This window comes from Dasypus novemcinctus, chromosome 6, assembly GCF_030445035.2.
Source record: "Dasypus novemcinctus isolate mDasNov1 chromosome 6, mDasNov1.1.hap2, whole genome shotgun sequence".
Classification (NCBI taxonomy): domain Eukaryota; kingdom Metazoa; phylum Chordata; class Mammalia; order Cingulata; family Dasypodidae; genus Dasypus; species Dasypus novemcinctus.
In genome coordinates, this window is record NC_080678.1 from 35,874,200 (window position 1) to 35,892,275 (window position 18,076).

Here is an 18,076-nt window from a genome sequence, read left to right on the forward strand (position 1 = left end):
GGAGGGGGCTTCAGTTTCTTTGATTGTACACCCTATCAGTAAAAAGACTTTTAAACACGCACAAAAAGAATGAGATGGGCATCCATAGAACTAGGTGAGTTCCTGGAAGTTGCCAGGGTACTTGGTCGGGCCGGGCAGCCCAGGGAATGCCCCCCACCATTGGCTCCAGATCGCCCCAGGCTGGGCGGCCCAAGTACATGCCCCAAGTCCTCAGTCAGGAGTTATCTATGCTAACATCACCCTCACCCATCCACCCCAAACCCAAATAGGGCCTGCTCCTCAGCGTCAATTGGTTCTCCCCAGACGGCACCTACTGGGACTCAGCTAGTCCTGTTCACACCCCCCAGAGTTCCCAGCAGCTACACCAAGGATAACAGGAACAGATGCACAAAGGCAGCCTGGGTTCAGGGAACACAGGCGCAAAGATGCAGAGGCATGGAAATATACAGATTACCAGGCCCCAACTGGGGGAGGCCTGAGGGGGCAAGAGACGAAGTGGAAAGGAGTTGGTAGCAGGACACTGTACTGGGAATGTCAGAACCGGTACCTGTCACTCAGATCCTTTAAGGAAGCTGCCTCACCCTCAGCCCATCCTGTCACATAGACACAGATGGCCGTATTTGTACCAATGACTTTATTCCTGGTACAGAATTGGACTCTTGCGCACAGTCAAGCCGAGCCAACCAGTCCCTCTCTCTCAAGAAACAGAGCTAGGAAGTATGGAGACTGAGACCATAAACCATCACCTCCATGCTACCCATCACTCGAGCCTAAAAACCTGGACACTTCCTGACTTCTGTCTATCTCTTACATCCACCATGAGATCCATCAGGAGAGTCTGACAGCTCTTTAAGATAGAGCCAGAATTCGACCACTTCCTACTACCTACATGGTACATACCCGTCCAGGCCACCCTGATCTTTCACCTGGACTTGCAAATAAAATTCTAGTTGGTCTCCCTGCTTCCAGCTTTGCCCCATCCCAGTCTTTTCCCCCACCCCCCAAACCCCCATATCCCCAGCAGTCAGAGTGATCCTCCAAAATGGAGAGCAGATTGCATTCCTCCAGTGGCTCCCCATTTCCCTCAGAGTCAAAGTCAAATACCCAAAGTGGACCCCAAGATCCCACATGTTCTAACTGGTCACCCCAAGCCTATGACCAGCTCTCTTAACTCACTCTCATTATCCTCGCCCAGCGCACCGTGCTGCGGGCGCGCAAGCCTCTGTGCTGTGCTGCAGTGACGCCAAGCACACCCCTTCTTCCTGACCTTTGTTGTTGCTGTGCCTTTTGCCTGGAAAGCTCTTCCCCCAGACATCCCCACAGCTGGCTCCCTCCTGTCCTTGAGGTCTCTGCTCCAGTGTTAACCTTATCAGAGAGCGCCTGCCACCACTCTCTATTCCTGTCCCCTGCTACCACCACCTGACAGATGACACGTTTTCTTTATTTATGTCCTGGCTTCTCCCACTAGACTGTGCCACGAAGACAGGTTTTTGTCGGTTCACTGCTGTATCCCCAGTGCCTGGGACAGCGCATGGCACATAGTAGGTGGTTGATATGTATATGATGGACAAATAAGTGCCTGGAGTGATGAGGAAGAAGAAACCATGAGTAAGCAGGAGGCTTGAGGCACAGGGGAGAAAGTGAGAGGGCACTGATGTGGAGTTTAGAGGTTTGGCTCAGCAACCTCCACAAGCACTCAGCTCACAGAACTCCCACCATCATCCGGCGTTCCTGGGGTGACTCTTATTCTTCACAACCCTAAAGCTCCTACCACGGTCTCCATGGCGGGAGGGGGGTGACCTGAAGGAGGCACCCTTTCCTTTGGAAAACTGATCTCTCCCACATAGGGTAGTTCTTTTTTTTTTTTTTTTCTCTCTCCCTCCACCCCACCCCCATTGTCTGCCCTCTGTGTCCATTCGCTGTGTTCTTCTGTGTCCACTTGCATTCTTGCCAGGCAGCACCAGGAATCTGTGTCTCTTTTTTGTTGTGTCATCTTGCTGTGCCAGCTCTCCATGTGTGCGGCGCCACACCCCTGGGCAGGCTGTGCTTTTCACGTGGGGCGGCTCTCCTTGAGGGGTGCACTCTGTGCATGAGGCACCCCTACGCAGGGGACACCCCTTGAGCATGGCAGCACTGTGCATGGGCCAGCTCATCACATGGGTCAGGAGGCCCTGGGTTTGAACCCTGGACCTCCTATATGGTAGGTGGACACTCTATCAGTTGAGCCACATCTGTTTCCCCCAGTGTAGTTCTTGTGTGACTGTTCTCAGAGTGTCCCATCAGCTCCTGATCCCAGATACCTGCCCCCAGTGCACAGACCTCAAGTCAGGGACAGATGGAGTCTTCTCAGAAGGATTGTTTTGGGTACTGAAAGAGAAAGGGCATCTTTTTCTTTTGGATTGTGGGCTGCAGTGCTGAGTCTGAGAACCCCAGGTACTCCCCCTATCTCATGGAGAGGGCTTGCCTGAGAGTGAAGTCAAGCAGAGACAAGCAGCGCTGACAAGAGGAGAGAAAAAGAACTCTAGTGATGTCATTTGAGCCTCTGGTGCCTCTAGGTCTGAAGGGAGACCCATTTTTGGGCTTCCAGGGTCATAAGCCAACACTTTTTTTTCCTTAGCTAATTTGTAGTGTATCTGCCATTTGGAACCAAAAATGTTCTGATTGCAACAGTTCTGGAGGGCATGAGTACTTTGTTAAACACTTTAGATTTTATTTTATAAGCAATGACAACCATGGGAAAGTTTTTGAGCAAGAGAGAATGGCTTAATAGATCTCTTTTTGCAAGAGCCCTGTTTTCGTTTGTCAGCTGCTAAAACAAATGCCATACAATGGATTGACATCACAACAGGAATTTATTGGCTCACCGTTTCGGAGGCTAGAAGACTTGCTTCTTCCCAGGGTCTGTATCTGACTGGCCGGCAATCTTTGGGGTTCCTTGGCATTACCATCACATGGCATTGCACATGGTGATGTCTTCTTTCTCCTGCAGGTTCCATTACCTTCTGGTTTCTTGCTCTTCCTGTAGCTTCTCTTTCTTTGTGCATTTTCCGTTGCTTGTAAGGACTTCAGTGGTATTGGATTAAGGCCCACCCTCATTCAGTTTGGGCACCTTAACAAATAGCATCTTCAAAGATCCTATTTACAAATAGCTTCCCACTCCCAGGACCAGGGGTTGGGACCTTTTCTGGGGGATGTGATTCAATCCCCAACAAGCTCTCTGTCAGTAATCTGAGGCATGGGATAAAGGAGACAATGGATTCAGGGAGACCTATGGGAGACTACAACCATCTAGGCAAGAGATGAGGGGGGCCTATGCTAAGGCTTAGTTCAGGAAGGAAACTGACATTTACAGCGCATCCACTGTGTCCCAGGCAGGTAATTTTATCATCTAATTCAATCTTCACAGCAATCCTATGAGGTGGGTATTACTTTTCCACACTTGACAAATGAGAGAAAATGTTCTGAGAGGTTAAGCCACTTGTCCTTGGCCACACAGCTAGCAGGTGGCAAGGCTGAGAGGGAGCCTCAGTTCCTTCTGACATCAAAGCTTGGGCCTTCAAGGAGAAGCCAGCTAACTCGTTTTCCCCAGGATGGCAGGGAAGGAGTCTATAATGCCGTGACCCTGTGCCAAGCACAGAGACATGCAAAAAATAGGTGTGCCCTAGATGCCCCTGGGTTAATACATGAGAAGAGAAAAGGAAAGAGTGAAGGAGAAGCTATGAAGATCTGGGGAAAAGACTGGAAACAACCGAGGTTCCATCAATGGGGAAGTGGTCAGGTAAACTATGGAATCGCCTCACAATGAAGTACTACTCAACAGTGATAAAGAATGACAAAGATCTCATTGTACAGATTATATTTTAAAGGAAAAAAGGAGGAAGTAAGTGCAGAACAATGGACACATTGTATAAGAAAGAGGGAAAATAGGGAAGCAGATTTGGCTCGACGGATGGAGCATCCGCCTACCATGTGGGAGGTCCAAGGTTCAAACCCCGGGCCTCCTTGACCCGTATGGAGCTGGCCCACATGCAGAGCTGATGCGCACAAGGAGTGCCGTGTCACACAGGGGTGTCCCCCGCTTAGGGGAGCCCCACGCGCAAGGAGTGCACCCCGTAAGGAGAACCGCCCAGCGCGAAAGAAAGTGCAGCCTGCCCAGGAATGGCGCTGCACACACGGAGAACTGACACAGCAAGATGATGCAACAAAAAGAAACACAGATTCCCAGTGCCACTGACAAGAACAGAAGTGGACACAGAAGAACACACAGCAAATGAACACAGAGAACAGACAACTGGGGAGGGGGGGAGGGGGACGGGGAGAGAAAGAAATAAAAGTAAATCTTTTAAAAAAAAGTAAGAGGGAAAATAAAGATTTAGCCACATTATTTGTATATACAAAAACAATGTAAAGCTAAACAGCAATGTCATAAAAATGGTTGTCTCTCAGAGGGGTAAAGTGTGGGTGGGGACAAAGAAAAGAGAGATTTCCATGAATACAATTTTGACTTCACTGAAACACAAAATTTAGATAAAAGTAAAGAGCCACCCAGTTCCTTAACACATATGAGGACAATCATTTAATGAATAAATCAGATTTTTGCTTTTGAGTTTTGCAACTGTGGGAAAGGCCGTTGGATCTGGTGACAAGGGGATACCTGGTGACCTCCAAGCTAGTGCTTTCTGAAGGTGAGAGGAGGGTGGCTGGGAGGGGGCTGGGCATGGCCGAGAGGTTGGAAAGTGGAAGGAGGTAAAGTGTCAACAATTCTTTTGAAAGGCTTGGAAGGGGAGGGAAGATGAGAAGACCAGGATGTTGTCAGGGAGCTGGAGGGAGCTCAGGTGAGTTTCAGGCTAAGGGGCCTGTAGACTTGCCCCGCTGGCTGCCAGGGATGGAGGGCGGGAAAGGGAGGTGTTCAGAGAGGGCCCTGAGGGCCTCCGGAAGGCCTTTCAGGATGAGGAGGCCTAGGGTGAGGGGTGGGGAGGTGAGGGGGTGGGGAGGAAGAGGAGTCAGAGGCAGGAGGCGTCTGCTCTGCGGGGAGGCTGAAGGATGTGGTGGGGTGGGGCGGGTGGCTAGGGGTTCTGAGAGAGATTGCAGAAGACAAGTGGCTGTCGGCTGATGGTGGGGAAGCAGGGTGGGCCCAGCCTTGAGGAGGGGAGAGATGTTGGAAGACTCTTTCTGGGGATTCCGAAGGACATCTGTGGAGCTGAAGGAAGCGTGTTGCCAGCAACAGGGAGAGCACACACAGGTGGGGAGTGTGTTGGCTGCCTCTTGCCCTGGCTCCATCTCATGATAGCTCTGCCCACTCCACCCCGCCCACCACCAGATCCATCGCGGCCTTCCTAGTTGACTGAACCCAGCAGCACCTTGGATCACATTCACTCAGCCTGACCTTTGTGACTGTGCACCCCCAAGTGCCTCAGCTTCCTTGTGGGAGAGGCAGATGGGACAGCCTCCCCATTCCAGGGAATTCCCAGCCCCCACGAGCAAGACAAAAAGCATCTGTGTAGTGGAGGCATCTCCAGGGCGAGAGTAGAAGGGCTCCTGAAGATGGCTCACAAGGTCGCCCTCACAAGGTCGCTGTGCGACCTTCGACAAGCCCATCTGTCCCCTCGTGTCTGTGTCCTCTTGTAGAAAGGCTGATGGTCTCTAGGACCCCTTTCTGCTTTGACATTCTAGGCTTCTATAGCTGCTCAGGTGTTCTCTGTAGCTAGGAGAAGTTCGAGAAAGCTCTGTGGAGATGAGGTGGGGTACGTTCAGGTGGGAAAGGGAGTGGGTTTTTTTTAGGCTAGAGAAGGGGGAGCCATAGCTTTATTTATTTGTTGTTTCTCTCCCATTTGGGAATTAGTTCTACTTTTTCCTATTTCTCTTCCCATTGTCTGCCCAGACATCTCTGGGGACGGGGGATGGAGGTATTGAGGCAGATGACTGGTGATCTGAAGGGACCTCTGAGGGTGCAGGGTAGGATACTACAGAGGGAGACAAAGGAAGCAGCTATTTAGGACCAATAGATTTCCTGCCTCCCCCTACACCTCTGCCTGCCCGAACCCTCCCAATACCCTAATTAGTCAGTCCCTTAGGCCCCTGTTAGTTGGGCCGGCTGAGCGCCCAACTCCCTTGGGACCAGCCCCCTTACCCCCCAGACTAATCAGTCCTTCGCTCCTTGAGTGCATGAGTGTAAACACACACACACACACACACACACACACACACCCTACTCTCTCTCAGAGCCCTAGGCCCCATTCCAGCCTTCAGGGGGTTAATGTAGACAGGTGCTGAACTCCCCCAACAAAGACACCCCCATTTGGGATGATTAAAGCGTTGGGGAGAGGCCTGGCAAAGTTTCGGGGGTCTTTTCTAATTTGGGGTTTTCCCTCAAACTTACTGGAGCAGGGATATATAACAAAGGGTAAGGCCATGATTGGGGGTGCCCTATGGCACCCCAAGCCCTCAGGCTGGTGCCTCTAAGGCTCCCATCTATGGTCAATATTCACCCCAACCCGGGACCCCTCCTTCCCCTCGTCTTGGTCCCCCCCACCCCAGCCATCTCTCTACCCCCGCTACGCACATCCCCCCCACCCCGACACCCGCACTGTCAGCCCAAACACATGATAAATTGCCCTGTCAACAGAATTCATTCAGGGACCAATTAATTCCACAGAAATGAACCAGGAGCCATCAGTTGCTGAAAAACTCAGAGTGCAAGGAGCGGAAGGAGGGGGTGCAGGCAGGGGGTGGGTGGCAAGGGAGGGGACGGGGAGGCTGGGGAAGTTAGTCTGACAGAAATTGGTCATTTAATGCTTAAGTGCACGCTAGACAGCCCTGTCATCGCCCGCAGCCCCCGTGCGGGATTAATTATCAGAGGAGGAGAGGGCAGCCCAGTCCAACCCAGCTGTCTGTCACCAACCAAAGCTGGAGTCACCCAGGCCTTGGGCCACCCTGGGTCCGCTTCCAGGTACCCAGAGCCTAGTCCAAGTCCCAATCTCATATCTTGGACCCTCTGCCCTGTTTAGTCATGGCCTTACCATCAGCTAGCCCAACCCAGAAGCCTTCCATGACCACTTGATTGGGGTAGGTCCCATTTCGCCATGTACTCCTCTACCGTTACCCTTGACCATTTGGGATGACTATCTGAGTATTTGTGTGTGTCCCACCCATTGACCCTATCTAAAGAAATGGCGCCATCATCCACTCAACTGCTCCAACCAGAATCCCACCAATCATCTTTGACTCCTCCTCTCCTTATCTCTATCCAGGCCCTGTCAGTTCTTCCTCCTATAAATACATCACACTTGGTCTACTTGCTCCTGGCTACTCACCACCACCAGGGCTGAGCCATCATCAGCTCTTCCAGTCCTCCCGATTTAAGCGCTTGCCTGTGGTGAATGCTATGTTCTGGCTGGCTGACAATCCTTGGGTTCCTTGGTTTTCCCATCACGCATGCTATCCTCTCCTTTCTCTTCTGGGTTCTATTGACATCCAGCTTCTGGCTCCTCCCCATGACTTTTTTTTCTTTTTTTCTTTCTCTTTTTTCCACCTGGACCCGTGCCCTACGTCTCGAGACTCACCGCAGGGGATCTCCTACTCGTGCAGCGTAGCATCCACAGGGGTTGGGGTGCTCGCGTCCTGACTGCCGGCGACGGCCAGCTGCAGGCCCGACACTCCAGCCTCATCCATTTTCTGGGCTAGTTGATTCAGCAGGTGAGTTGCTACACACTCCTTAGCAGATTCCGACTTCCATGGCCACCGTCCTGCTGTCTATATCAACCAACACCTTTTCTAATGAGCATGGCATCATGTGCCTTAACCCCGTGTTCGGTTCATTCCGTAGCGCCAGTTCTGCTTACCAAAAGTGGCCCACTAGGCACTTGCACTTCACGCCCGGCTCCACACCAGCGAGCCTGAGCCAGGCTTTGTGCCCGTTTAAAGTTTGAGAATAGGTTGAGATGCTTTTGGCCCCAAGACCTTTAATCATTCGCTTTACCAGATAAAATTACGTGGGGGAGGAGTTGAGAGAGCGCCAGCTATCCTGAGGGAAACTTCGGAGGGTACCAGCTACTAGATGGTTTCGTTAGTCTTTCGCCCCATACCCAGGTCGGACGACCGATTTGCACGTCGGGACCGCTAGGACCTCCACCAGAGTTTCCTCTGGCTTCGCCCTGCCCAGGCATACATAGTTCACCATCTTTCCGGTCCTGACACATGCTCCACCTCCCTGGAGCGGAAGGCGAGCCGGGTGGGTGGTGCACCCTCAGCAGCCTGGAGAGGACCCAGGATCCCACCTCTCCTGGTGAGCAGCGCCGGCCTTGACCTTCATTGCGCCATGGCGGCTTTCATGCAAGCTCCAGACTCACGCATGGACTTTTTTCTTAAATAAGACCTTCAGTAATAGGAATAAAAACCATGTTGATTCAGTTGGTCACACCTCAACTAAAAAGAACATCTTCAAAATGTCTTATTTATGGTGGGCTCACCTACAGAAATGGGATTAAGATTAAGAAAAAAATTTTTTCTGGGATGCATCCTTCAATTAACCATGCACCCTTTGATGGCCCACCACGGACCTGCAGGGGATCAAGTCCAACCTCCGTAGCCTGGCTCCCAAGCCACAAAATCCTAGCCTCTGCCACCAGCCCAGCCTCACAGCATACTTCCCCTGCGCTCTCTGCTCTAGTCCACTGACGTTCACTTCCACTATTCGTGCAGTTTTTCTCTCAGCACGAAACACAACTTCCATCCTGCAACCCCTACAATTCACTTGCCTAAATCTCATTCATCCTCTAAGTCTCAGATTAAATGTCACTCCTTCCAGGAAGCCCTCCCTGAACCTCTTTTTTTTTTTTTTTTTCAATTACTAATCAAAGAAATTTACTTTATTTATTTAAGAGAGCATATTTACAATCTTTCTTTTTTTTTTTAATTTTTTATTTTTTATTGACTTTGTAATAATATTACATTAAAAATATATATGTGAGGTCCCATTCAACCCCACCCCCCCACCCCCCCTCTCCCCCCCGCCAACAACACTCGTTCCCATCATCATGACACATCCATTGGATTTGGTAAGTACATCTTTGGGACCTCTGCACCTCATATACATTGGTTCACATCATGGCCCATACTCTCCTCTATTCCATCAAGTGGGCCCTGTGAGGATTTACAATCCCTGAACCTCTTGACTTGCTTTCACAGCTCCCCAAACTTCCCCATTCATCAACATGTCATCCTTGGTAAGCACTCGTGCATTGTCTGTCCACCAAAATGTTGAGCTTCATGAGACTGGAGTCCCTGGCTTTATCTTCAGAGTCTGGATCCCCAAAAGTAGTTCTTGACTAAATAAATGAATAAATAAATGCCTAACCCTGTCTTGGCTCTACTCCTAGTCTGACTCTGGAACCAGCTCTGCTCACACCCCAAGTCAAACCTTTCCTGGCAGTGCAAGACTGGCAGGGAGGCCTGGGGAGAGAAGAAACCCTCAGGAAACATTCAGCTTGTGAGCCCATCAGACTGAACTGACCTAGCTGCACTGGGTAAGCTCAGACAAGGGAGAGGCTGCCGAGGGCTGAAAGTTAGCCTGAAGGAGAGGATGGCTGGGGGACTTCCTAGAGGAGAAGCAAACCCCAGGGTCTAGAAGAAGCATGCTCTGTTCAGAGACTGGTCTGGCTGGAGCATGGGGTTGTTCAGAGGAGGAGGGGGAGAAAGAGTTGGACGGGCAACCTGAGGCCAGTTTGTGAAGGGAACTAAATGCCAGGCTCAGGAGCTTGACTTTTATCCTGTCCTTGGTGGGGGGCCACTGGCTACTTCTAAAGATAGCCAGCTGCAGTGTGCTTTGCAAAGTTAATTCTGGCTGCCAGCTAGAGTGGTTGAAGATAAAGGTTGCAGAGAAACCATGAACGGTACAGTCATATGAAACAGAGAAAGAAAGAGGTTGAGATTGACCTTAAAGAGCAGGGTTTGTGATGGACAAGTCTCCTCTGAGGGTCAGAGGGGGACAAGGTGAGCTCCATGCTGCCTGGGCCCAAGCAGGCCCAGTGGCAGTCTCACCGAGGTAGCACATCTGCTCTTGGCTGCCGATTAGATATGAAGGTGGGCAAGAGGAAAGGTCAAGGGAGGCGGACTTGGCCCAACGGATAGGGCGTCCGCCTACCACATGGGAGGTCCAAGGCTCAAACCCAGGGCCTCCCGACTTGTGTGATGAACTGGCCCATGCGCAGTGCGGATGCGCGCAAGGTGTCCCCGCGTAGGGGAGCCCTACTCGCAAGGAGTGCGCCCCATGAGGAGAGCCACCCAGTGTGAAAGAAAGTGCAGCCTGCCCAGGAGTGGTGCCACACACGGAGAGCAGACGCAGCAAGATGACGCAACAAAATGATACACAGATTCCTGGTGCCGCTGACAAGAATACAAGCAGACACAAGAAGATCACACAGTGAATGGACACAGAGAGCAGACAACTGGGGGTGGGGTGGAGAAGGGGAGAGAAATAAATAAAAAATAAATCTTCAAAAAAAGAAAAAAAGAGGAAAGGGTAAATATGACTACCTCCAAGGTTGTGTGCTACGAGGCTGGGTGGCTGGTGAGGCCATTAGCAGAGGTAGGAAGAGAGCTAACTTGGGACTAGAAATGATGAGCCTGACTTTGGGTACAGCGAGTTTAACATGCCTAGGTGTGATTTACAACAGACAGAATTATGAGGAAGTAGCTCAGAGGAGTGAATTGGGTTTGGTATGTAGGGTTGAGAGATAGCCCTCCCTACTACAACTCTCCTACCCCTAAAATTTGTGTTTCGTTTTGGATGGGCCAATGTAATTCTTTAACAAAGTAGCAGTATAATACTGAAACAAAATGATTCTATAATAATATAACATGGTAAAGATGAATCATCATAAAGGTATCAGATACAATGTATGGCTGTAATGCAGAAACAGGACAGCCATATGGCAGTTTGCTAACACCAACCAGGAAATGATGGGTCAATGTCCTGGTTAACGATATGAGGTTATATTGTGGTAATGAGATAAATATGGAATAAGTGACACTGTAGTACAGTAATAACTGTGACAAGACACACAACCCAGCAATAAAATGACAACCTGACAGTGTAACCCTGTTAACACAGTAATACGATACTGCTATGATGATGCAACAACATGGTGACACACTGTGGTTATGATGTTACATGATAATAAAGTCTCAAAGGTGGCAGGGGGTGGTAAGAGGGTGGAGCTCTTAACCTAAGACCCAAGACCCTGAGAGTGGCATGAGAAATTCCTTTTCAGATATGAAAGGATGTTCCTTTAGGGTGCAGGGCAGAAGTCTAGAAGTTGTTTCTGGAGGGACGCTGCAGCCTGGGACAGGAAGGAGCTGAGCCAAGAAAGGAAATTGGGAAGGCAAAAATTGGTGTTGGTGTTGCAGGATAGGATACAGCTCTGTGGATCCAGCCAGAATGAAGAGGCCTGGCCCTGGGATCAGCAGGAGGCAGCCCCTGGCTGTGGAGTGGCATCTGAACAGCCCGGACAGCGTCATAAGAGTGAGTGCTCACATAGCCCAAAGAGCTCCTTCAGGAGCTCAACAGTATGGTAAATCCCATTCGGTACTGTAAGATTCTTGGGACCCTCAGACTGACAAGATTATCAAAGAAAACCCAGGGTTAGTAATAACACAAATGAAAGCAGCTCATATTTATCCAACCTTTATCAGGCACAGTGCGAAGTGCTATTCACATGATCTCGTTTCATTCTCGTGATGTAACCCTGTGAAGGTTTTATATATTTTACAGATGAGGATAATGAAAGTCAGAGGGGTTAACATATTTGCACAAAGAAAGTAAGGGGCATTCAGACCAGATCCATTTCCCTTTAAAACACATCCGTGCCCTTGCCAGCGGACATCTTCTTTAGAAGTATGAGCCCTTAGGTAAGAAGCAAGCCAGGAAGTTGGGGGCCCACAAGATTAACACATAACATATGCCTAGAATATAAATTTTATTAAAAGATCATTGTTAATGTAGATAAGAATGTGTATAACAGGAAACCCTTCAACTAAAAGAGAAAGGAAGAATATGAGCACATACACTTATGTGCTTACATTTATGGAAAGATAAACCAAAGAGGTTTTTTTAAAGGTCATCTATTGGAGAAAGTAAAAGGTAGACATCACTGAGTATACCTTATTTTGTAAATTTGACTTGAAAACCATGCAAATATTTTACATATTAATGCAACAAAATTAGGTAAATAAATAAGCAATCCCTAAAAACACAAAAGCAAATTAAACAAATGAACCTACCTACTGAGTTGGTGTCATAACCACATAGAAACTATTTCAAGTAATATAAAATCCAGTAATTGACTGTAAATATAACCCAAGTGGGATACAGACTAATAAAGCAAATAAGTAATGATATTGATGCTGTTGGGGGTTTTTTGGAGTGGGAGAAACAAATGAAAATGCAGATGGAAGGTCACTGAAGATAAGGAAAATCGCTGTCATTCTCAATTCGAATTGAAGTATCAGTAATACTCTTGCTGCATTTTAAAAAAAATGTATTTCCTGAGAAGGGCAGGAAATCTCAAGAAATGACCAACTTATTTACAATAAGCACCTCTAGCCCCAGATTGTGATCTTTAAATACCATTTTGCACTGAAAGGAACCAGGATTCTTTGGGGAAATGAAAGATTCCGGGTCTGAAACATACAAACGACATCCTGTCCATGTTAAGATGAGCCCAGAAATCATGTCATATCAGAAAACAAGAAATCTTTCGCAGCAACTAGGACAATGTCAAAAGACTTAGGCACCAATTAGAGGTTCCCACTGGCCGAGATGAGACAATTTAGCAACACTGAAAATAATAGCTGCAATTGGTTGAAATTAAACAAAAATTTAAATCCATGAGTACATAATTATACTTTAAAAAAAAACACCTTCTTTGGACAATGCTAGGGAACCAACTCATCGTTTGGAAAACTGATAAAGAGAAAGAATAAAGCATTTCTCCTGCCTTTTAATTTTAAAAATTTTTTCCATACAATAAACTCTTTTTTGTAGAGAAGTTTTTGACTGTGTAAAAGTTACATGGAAAGTGGAGGGGATTCCCATATTTCCCACCCCTCCCTCTCCCACATTTCCCCCTATTAACATCTTACATTATTGTGGTACATTTGTTACAATTGATGAACCAATATTGAAGCATTGCTACTAACCATGGTCCATAGTTTACATTATGGTTTACACTTTTCACTGTACAGTTTTATAGGATTTGACAAAATGTATAATGGACTGTATCCATCATTGCAATAACATACAAAACAATTCCAATGCCCTAAAAATGCCCTATGTTCCACCCACTCTTCCCTTCCCCTCCCCTCAGAACTTCTGATAATCACTATCTTTATATCAATGTTACAAGTTCTTCCATTACAAAAATAATAAGTCTACTTCGGTCCATGGTTGCATTCTTCCCTTATATTTGTTCATTCCTCAATCTTGAGGATTTGGGGATGGTGATGCCCACTCTGCTTCTGACTGAGAGAGGGGGCTAGATCTTATGGGGCAGATGAAAGGAACAGTTTTGCTTGCAGGTATAGATACTATTTGTTTTTTGGGATGGGGTTGTCCATCATCATCATTTTGTTAGTTGTCCTGGGTGAGTCCTGTGAACTGGAGGGTAGGTGTTGGCCACAACTCTGCTGAGATTCAGGGCTCAACCAGCACATGAACAGATAGGTGACTTAAGTCTCTGGGACACATGCTCCATGGGTATAGTGCTAACTGTAGGTTCAAACAAAAGGGATAGAAGAATCATTTGTAGGGAAATTATAAATGAGTCTAACTCTGTTACATTGCAGAACTAGATTATCATATATTCCAAAGTAAGACCCACCCACAGAGTCCTGATTTCATGGGGTTGTGTGCCTTGCCTACACTGTCCAGATGTCCCTAGAGCCTCCTGCCTCTTAATACGAACAGTACCTCAGGGTAACAAAATAGTGGGGAAGGGGAAGATTTTCTTTAAAGAAGTCCTTCAGCTAATAAATAAAGAAGGAATAGGGAAGCGGACTTGGCCCAATGGATAGGGCGCCCACCTACCACATAGAAGGTCTGCGGTTCAAACCCCGGACCTCCTTGACTCGTGTGGAGCTGGCCCACGTGCAGTGCTGATATGTGCAAGGAGTGCCCTGCCACGCAGGAGTGTCCCCCATGTAGGGGAACCCCACACGCAAGGAGTGCGTCCCGTAAGGAGAGCCGCCCAGCACGAAAGAAAGTGCAGCCTGCCCAAGAATGGTGCCAGGCACACGGAGAGCTGACACAACAAGATGATGCAACAAGAAGAAACACAGATTCCCGGTGCCACCGATAAGGATAGAAGCGGTCACAGAAGAACACACAGAGAATGGACACAGAGAGCAGACACCTGGGGGGGGCGAGGGAGAGAGAGAAATCAATCAATCAATAAACAAATAAATAAAGAAGGAATGAATAGAAGTAGAATATCACCACTTTGCAACCACTGATGAATAGTGGAGCTAGGCAATGATCACCAGTGGCTGTTAATTTCACAAAAAGAGAGATGATAGAATATTATCAATATTATCAAACACACCAAACACAGCATTATTTTAAAAAAATGAAATCGGAATCTGGTCGAGTCTCTAGATATAACTACCAATTTACAGAAAATACTATGGATAGAAGAAACCACAAGGATGCAACCCGGAAACTCCATACTGTGGGAAAGTCTGTAGGGCTTATGATGTGGTGTATCAGTCAGGGTTCTCCAGAGAAACAGAACGGTTAGGATGTGTGGATGTGTGTGCATGTGTGTGTGTGTGTGTCCCATTGGTTGTTTCTCTGGAGAACCCTGATTGATACACCAGGTTATTTGCCCCATGTATATCTGACATATAGTTATATATGCAGAGAGAGTCGGGGGCGGTTTCAAGCAACTGACCTTTGTGATTGTGTGGACTGGCAAGTCTGAAATTTGTACACCAGGCTAACAGGTTGGAAACTCAGACAGGAGTTGATATTGTTATCTTGAGGCAGAATTTCTTCTACAGGAAACCTCAGTTTTTGCTCTTAAGGCCTGTGGCTGATTGGATGAGGCCCTCCCACATCATTAGGAGAACTATCCTTTACTTAAAGTCAACTGGTTTCAGATATTAATCACATCTACAAACTACCTTCACAGCAACATCTGGACTAGTGTTTGACTAAACAGCTGTGCACCGTAGCCTAGCCAAGTTGACATATAAAATTAACCATCATAGGGAAACGGACTTGGCCCAGTGGTTAGGGCGTCCGTCTACCACATGGGAGGTCCGCGGTTCAAACCCCGGGCCTCCTTGACTCGTGTGGAGCTGGCCCACGTGCAGTGCTGATATGTGCAAGGAGTGCCCTGCCACGCAGGGGTGTCCCCCGCGTAGGGGAGCCCCACGGGCAAGGAGTGCACCCCGTAAGGAGAGCCACCCAGCGCGAAGGAAAGTGCAGCCTGCCCAGGAATGGCGCCGCCCACGCTTCCCGCTCGCTGACGACAACAGAAGCGGACAAAGAAACAAGACGCAGCAAATAGACACAGAGAACAGACAACCGGGGAGGGGGGGAATTAAATAAATAAATAAATCTCTTAAATAAATAAATAAATAAATAAAATAAAATTAACCATCACACCTAGTCTCCTCAGTAAAAGAACTGCAAGGGCAGACTTCCGGCAAGATGGTGGCTGAGTGAGCTTGCCTTGCCGTCTCTCCTGGGAAGAGGCAGCTGGGCACCGCTGGAGGTTCTCCGGGACCAGGCTTTTTCAGGATTTTTTCAGGGCAGGAAGTGTCTGGACATCGATTTGGTGGGAAGGTAACGGAAAGGACTGGTCTATAAGATATAATTTGGGACTTTTCAGGAGGGGGAGGCAAGATGGCGGCTGAGTGAACTTCCCGGTTACTAGCTCCTGGGGGGAATTGGCTGGGAGGCGTCGGAGACTCTTTGGGACCGGCTGTTTCGGGATTTTTCCTGGTCCGGAGGTGTCTGGACATCGATTTGGAGGGAAGGTAACAGAGAGGATCCATCTGTGAAATATACACGGAGATCCCAGCTACGTGTGGAGGACTCCCTCCTTGGGTAGGCGGAGCCGAGGCAGCTAGCACCGCGGCGGGTGGCGGGCGGGAGAGCCGAGCCGCGCTGCCCCGCGGCGGCGGGCGGTGGGCGGGGAAGCCGAGTCCGGCCGAGCCCGGCTGAGCCGCGGCGGGCGGGGGGGCCGAGCCCAGCCACGCCGCGCCGGGCGGCGGGCGGGAAAGCCGAGCCCAGCCGAGCCCAGCCGAGCCGCGGCGGGCGGCGGGCGGGGGACCGGAGCCCAGCTGAGCCCAGCCGAGCCTGGCGGCGGGGTTTCTGTTCTTTGTTTTTTTATTTTTTTTATTTTTTATTTTTTTTATTTTTTGTTGTTGTTGTTGTTCTTGTTGTTCTTTTTTTTTTTTTTCAATCCTCTCTTTCTTGTCCCCAATATTCTTCTTATACTATTTTACCTTAACAATACAATAGGTCCTACAGGAAATACCTCACATTTGCTGGGTTTCCTCACCCTCCACTGCCTCATTTCTCTGTGAATAGATTTAGCCTATCTACACTATCCCCTTTCCCCTACAACTTGATATCCTCCACCATCTACTATCTCTCCTATATTCCATCTCCCTTTCTTTGATCCACAAAGTGTCTAACTCTTAATTTCTAATACCTTTGTTTAGTTTTCCATCTGGTATTCGTCCCTGAAACTATTACCTTTCTTTTCTCTTTCCCTCTCTCACGAAAACAATAGCCTCTTAGTACGTACCACATTCCTCCCATATTCAGTCGTCTACCTCATTATAGGTACTTTCCTACTACTATAACTCTACACAATTTACATGATCTAACCTCCATCCTCCCAGAACTCATATTGTTGCTTTGTAAACATATATCACCAATACTACTTCACACTTTTTCCTTCCTTACACAATTGACTTTCCCCAGCACTAATACTTTCCTTTAAAGTGAGCTTAACTAGCAATAAGAAATTGGAATAAGAAGAACAAAGTGACAAAGAGAAGATATAACACTTACGCAAAAACAACAGCTAATTAATCTCCAAGACTAGACAAAGAAGCTAAGGAACTGATTAAACCCATCAAGAAAAAATGTTGACAAGACAGCAACAAAAATCTACAAACCAAACCAGTAATCAGGAAAACATGGCTGAATCCAATCAACAAACTGAAAATCAGGAAGGGGGGCAGGACTTCACACAAGCAATGAAAGATCTCAGAACATTTATCACCGACAAATTTGATGAAGTAATGAAAGAGGTTAACAGCGTGAAGACAACACTTGGAGGGGAAATTGCAGACATGTGCAAAAAAATAACAGATATGATGGAAATGAACACCACAATTCAAGAAATCAAAAATACACTTGCAGCAAATATCAGCAGACTAGAAGAGGCAGAGCAGAGAATTAGTGATGTGGAAGACAGTGCACTGTCTGAAATCAAACAGATAGTAGAAGTGGTCAATAAAAAGGTAGAAAAAATCCAGATAGGACTTAGGGACCTGAATGATAACGCAAAACGCTCAAACATACGTATTATAGGCATTCCAGAAGGAGAAGAGAAGGGAAAGGGGTCAGAAGGAGTGTTGCAGGAAATAATGAATGAAAACTTCCCAAATCTACTGAAAGAGACAGATGTACATATCCAAGAAGCACAGCGCACTCCACTGGTCATAAACCCCAACAGGCCCACCCCAAGACATATACTTGTCAAATTATCCAATGCTCAAGACAAAGAAAAAATTCTAAAAGCAGCAAGAGAAAAGAAAACCATCACATACAAGGGAAACTCCATAAGATTAAGTGCTGATTTCTCATCTGAAACGATGGAGGCAAGAAGGCAGTGGTATGATATAGTCAAGGTACTAAAGGAAAAAAATCTCCAACCAAGAATACTCTATCCAGCTAAACTAGCATTCAAAAATGATGGAGAGTTCAAAATATTCACAGATAAACAGAAACTGAAAGAGTATATCAACAAGAAACCTCCCCTTCAAGAAATTCTTAAGG